The sequence below is a fragment of the Triticum dicoccoides genome, chromosome 5B, assembly GCF_002162155.2.
Source record: "Triticum dicoccoides isolate Atlit2015 ecotype Zavitan chromosome 5B, WEW_v2.0, whole genome shotgun sequence".
Classification (NCBI taxonomy): Eukaryota; Viridiplantae; Streptophyta; class Magnoliopsida; order Poales; family Poaceae; genus Triticum; species Triticum dicoccoides.
In genome coordinates, this window is record NC_041389.1 from 46,265,073 (window position 1) to 46,270,929 (window position 5,857).

The following is a 5,857-nucleotide window of genomic DNA, read 5'->3' on the forward strand; positions in this document are numbered from 1 at the left end:
ACGTTGGGTTCGCGTCGGCGCTGCGGGAGGCCGATGGGAAGGCATTGACGTTAGCGCAGTCTTCTTCTTCTTCGTCGGCGCCGCATTGGCCAACAATCGACGCTCATGTTTGTTGTTCAGCTGGGCCAAGGGCCATCGGGTGTCGGGGCAGAGCCAACGTCAACAGCTGCTGATGACCGAGAGTTGTCGATGATGTTCTTCCTTTGGCACCGACGTTTGAGTGTTGGCGGCGCCGAATTGGCGACTGACAGTGGGTCTCCGGCGCCGGCGGGTGCCTAGGGGTGCGGTAGAGGTGAGGCTGTCCATTCTCACGGTCATAAGGAATTTGCTAGGTAGTGCTTAATCCCTAAAAATTTCCCCCCCCAAAATAGCTTTTGAGACCTGCTAGTGATGCCTCAAGAAGAGCACATTTTTGTGCTAATCATTACGTGCTTCAGAAGCACAGAACATATTTCAGATGACCACAGAAATAAACGAACCCCAAAAAAATCCACTAAGATAAATATTCGGCCAAAGGCAGGTGAATATTGTCAGAAGAACCTCATCATGCTTGCTTTGCGTGCCACCTGAGGCAATGAACATATTTTATACGACTTTCTTTTGAGGGCATATCTCCTATGACTTTAAAAAAGGAACCACATGGTGGCATCTCTATTTAAGAAGGACCAGGACATGATTTCTTGTTTCTGCTTTACATGCTGCCAGGGCCAAAGAACATATTCTATATGTCCTGCAGGTATAATTGAGAAGGACCACAGCACATGGAAATTTTTGTTTATACTATAACCGCTGCCAGTGGCAACGAACATATTTCATACGAAAATAATTTACTGGGTTACATGCCCACACACATAGCATTAATAATTGTTTCAGAACAATTTCATCGCATGAGGTTCACCTTTGTTCGCTAGTTAGAGGCAATGACGCACATAATAACTATTGCAGCGACAAATACCGATGTTTACCCAAACTGATACCCGATAGTGCCTTCTAATGACACGGATCAGCTTGCTAGCTAGTGTCCTGCTCTGCGCTAGGCGTACGTGCAGTGTTGATTTTGGTCGGTCGGGTGGCACAGCCAGGCTAGGTTGACACACAGCTTAGAGGCCAGTGTGGACGTACCAAAATCTTCCTCCGCATTGGGTGTTGGCTTTGGTCGCTTGAGCAGAGCCATCGTCTAGGCTGGTGGAAATGCCGGAGCGGTGACTTTGGAATCTGTAGTTGTGTTGTAGGGTGTCGTCTCTAGCCGATGAGTGGCAGAGTCGGCTTGGGTGGTGCGCAGCCTTGAAGCTGGTGCGTGTTTGTGTTGCTTTGTATCGGTTTTCGGCCATTTTTCGTATTAACTAATAGTCCATTTCTTCTTAATTTCCACACTAGCTGACCAATTCTCTTTTTTTAGCAAAAAGGACTTGGATATATTGTAAATGTTCATCAGAAGTGCAAAGCACTCTAAAAGTAATAAAAATTACATCGAGCCCTTCCGACCAGCGAACAATCATTGTCGTTAACAGAACAAGACATAAGTGTGACATCAGCATGTTGATGTCGTTGCTCCCATGCTCGAGCCCGTCTAACCTTGCTGATGACAGTGGGAAGTTCTTCATGTACGCGACCCCGAGGACCAGCGTCCTGGAGCCGCATCCATCATTGATTTGAAGAACCAAGTAACAAATCTCGCCGCCCATAGGCATGGCGACAAACCCTAACCTCGCCACTCCGAAGAGTTAGTAGGAATCTACGTCGCGGCTCATTATAATCCTTCCTGACGGACAAACTTACAGAGGATAGGAGCCTAGAAAACTGACTCGAAAATGAAGCGCCACATCCGCCAGAGCACCACCCCTGCGAGGACTAAAACTCTAACCTATATATTAGCCGGAGTCAAGGCACCCAGACTTCCTTCCCTACCACCAGCCGCCGGAAGCGTTAGCCCGTGTAGTCACACGCTCGCTGGCAGGGATCGAGGGGAGAACGACTTTCCCTAGTCGTCTTGTAAGAGGGGAAAGTGAGAAAGAACGATCACCCATCAATCCTTTTTTTCTTAAAATAGAGACAAAACTCTTCTTGGTCTCTCAACAAAAAAGAAAACTTTCATGCAGATAATGTAGTTCACTCATGGCTTCATGCTAGATTTTTACTAGTAAGAGCTAGAATTTCCCACACTAGTAGTTATCATGTGTTTCAACAAACACGTGAACCAATATGTGGTTAGATGATTAGGAAGACAGTGATATCCCCAGCCCATCATGGTTCAAGTCCTGGTGCTCGCCTTTATCCTAGATTTATTTCAGGATTTTCATAAAATCTCAAGATAGTATGCCGGGTCAGTCTGTCGGAGGTGCTCATAGGGGTAGGGTCCTTCATAGGGGTGAGTGTATGCGTGTATATATGAGCATTTGCGTCTGTACTATGTTAAAAAAAGACACCAAATATCATGGTATATCAATTAGTTGTGTGCCTACATTTTATAGCGAACCGGAACAATTCATTGATGAAATAGTATCCATATATATTGTGAGCGGCGGTGGAGGGCGCTGCAAACTGTCTACTTTGTTTAGTACTATATATATAATTTGTAATGTATCCTCATAAAATAACGCAGAACGACTCTAGTTTAAACAAAATTATATTGCTTCGGATATGTGTAATTAATGAGACAGGGTGTGCCTTGGCTTGTTCGGCTTTTTATGTAATAACTTGGATGTTTTACTTGGCTAGTAATAGTGTACGTGCAATGCAAGTTAATAGTACTATTAAGTAAGGTATTAATTATATTGCACATAAAAATTAGGCATGATATAAATTGCATGTTAATATTAGATAGGATATAATTACTTGGTTAATCCTGTCATTCACATTAGGCATGACATTAATTTATGGAAGGTCAGCCCATCAGGGTTCAAGTCCTGGTGCTCGCCTTTATCCTGGATTTATTTCAGGATTTTCATAAAATCTCAAGATAATATGCCGGGTCAGTCTGTCGGAGGTGCTCATAGGGGTAGGGTCCTTCATAGGGGTGAGTGTATGCGTGTATATATGAGCATTTGCGTCTGTACTATGTTAAAAAAACAGACACCAAATATCATGGTATATCAATTAGTTGTGTGCCTACATTTTATAGCGAACCGGAACAATTCATTGATGAAATAGTATCCATATATATTGTGAGCGGCAGTGGAGGGCGCGGCAAACTGTCTACTTTGTTTAGTACTATATATATAATTTGTAATGTATCCTCATAAAATAACGTAGAACGACCCTAGTTTAAACAAAATTATATTGCTTCAGATATGTGTAATTAATGAGACAGGGTGTGCCTTGGCTTGTTCGGCTTTTTATGTAACTTGGATGTTTTACTTGGCTAGTAATAGTGTACGTGCAATGCAAGTTAATAGTACTATTAAGTAAGGTATTAATTATATTGCACATAAAAATTAGGCATGATATAAATTGCATGTTAATATTAGATAGGATATAATTACTTGGTTAATCCTGTCATTCACATTAGGCATGACATTAATTTATGGAAGGTACTAAACATGTTTAACGCTAAATATCGGAGTGACGTATAGACTATTGGACACATGTGGTTGAATGGATGAAAATTTTTGTATCTCCTCTACTCCTTTTATATTGGTCTAGGTATAGATACTTTAATAATTATGGTTGTGTGCGAGCGCATAATGCAGAGACCGGGGTATGGCCAACAGAAAAGGGACCAGAACCAAACGAAAGATGTAAAGCGGCAACAATATTACAAAGGATAAATTCCTAACCAACAGGTGCACGCATACCTATTAGGAGGCGCATACCTCTATTCAGGCTAGCTCTTTGAGGTGCCACTAACTATATATACGCACACATGCATCGCGTGGGTGTGCTACCACTTAAGCGAGAATACGCAGACACACACATATAGTTTGGGGAACAAAATGCAACCTTCGGAGTCGCACAAGGAGGCAAAACTGGAGGTGCAGCACTACCAACCTGAGCTGCTGAGGGCAGCTCGGATGGGCCTTCTGCACCAACTACGTGATATTCTGGGCAGTGACAATACAACTATCACACCGGTTGTGTTGGAGCCTGTAGTCATGATCGACATTGAGAGGGTCGACATCGACGTTGAAAGGGTGGACACCCTGGAGATGGACTCGATCCTCCATGTCGTTGCGGTGAGCGGCGATGAAGAGAACTTCTTGGAGTGCGCAAGCGTGATTCACGAGAAGGCCAAGCACCTCCTGGACGCAGGCAATAGCAAGGGTGATACGCCCTTTCATTGCGCTGCAAGAGCTGGCGGGGTGGAGATGCTCTCTCGTCTCATCCATCTGGCAAGAGCCGACGGCGGGCATGCAAGGGTGACGGATGTGCTCAGAAAGCAGAACAAGAAAGGCGAGACGGCCCTTCATGAGGCCCTCCGCTTGGCCAACAAGAAAACTATGAAGGAAATGGTTAAAAAGTTAATGGAGGTGGATCCAGAATTGGCTTGCATTCCGCATTGCGACGCTACATCGCCCTTGTACCTGGCCGTCTCACTAGGACATGATGATATTGCAGTCTTTTTGCATTCGGAGAACGAGAAGCTGTCCTACTCTGGACCATATGGACAAAACGTCTTGCATGTCGCCGTGCTTAGGGGCAAAGGTGCGTGTTGTTATTTTATTATTTTAATTTGATGGAGCATTTCTGTCCATCTCCCCATACTTTAAGATGCATAGTATGCCTAGGGCGCATATAGATGTGTCCTACTTATTGCATATCTAAGTGACCCAATCAAATATAGAAGAAAAAGAAAAAGGAAAGAAATACCCGCATGAACCTTCCTGTAAAATCAATGACATGAGATTTATATGTGCAATACTTAGGGCACATCTAGACGTGCTTTAGCAGGACTGTATTTTTTTGGATGCTAAGTTACAACAATTTCCTGGGATTTCTTTGCCACACTAATTACCATATTTTGGTTGTACTTGTCTTTCGAAAAGAGGGAAAACTTTATATCTTTACAAACTTTGAAGTCCAGGCATCTCACATCAGCTGGGTACAAAAGGTCAAAAAGCTAAAGCAACAAAAATGTAATATGATCGCATCTGTAATCCTATAACTGGACTGTCATGAAAATGGGTTGAATATATCACGTGCTACCATCTCACATCGGCTGCACCCATAGTCTATGAACATTCATGCCCTACGCACATTGTAGATAAATCATGTGAGGATCCAGCTGGTAGAAATATTACCTGCAATATTTTTTTTGCAACTTTTGTCCAGTTAAAAGCACAATCATTTCAATAATTCTATATTTCCCAAACTAAAGTGTATAATCCCACGTGGATTCGAAGCTTTAGCCAGAAGTGGGGCAACCGGCAATCTAGAAGTAGATGCTGGACTAATCTATTGTTGTCACTGAATAATAACATACACTATTCCTTATCCTCTCGCACAACACATAAGTTTAACATACTTCAATTTCAAAAGATTTCATGAACGTCCAGCAGGTTAATTCTCGGTGGCAAAGTTCTAACCATGAAATTATCGAAAGACAACTAATTAGTCGATACCACTCTTGGCATACAATACTCAAAATTATACAAGATCAGCTATTGGCTTATATCTTTTGACTCTGATTTCAGTAGAACTTCATAAAAATAAAATAAATAAAAGTGCCACTAGAAAAATTACAGAAGTCTGCTTTGCTAATTCCGCGGTCTAGTGAGCTCCCGTGAAAATAAAAAGTAGTTCAACTTGAAATGCACAACTGTAAATTCGGTGAATTCAGTACTTCATTGTAGAAAAATAACAGAAATACATAATCATTTCGTACACATGAAAGTATTCCCGAAGTTCAACAACTGTTAAT

General features: G+C 42.4%; 1 pseudogene; it reads left to right on the forward strand.

The window, feature by feature from the left end:
- Positions 1 to 3,898: 3,898 nt before the first annotated feature.
- The window catches only part of LOC119307269, a 5,634-nt pseudogene continuing 3,675 nt past the window's right edge, over positions 3,899 to 5,857 (forward strand).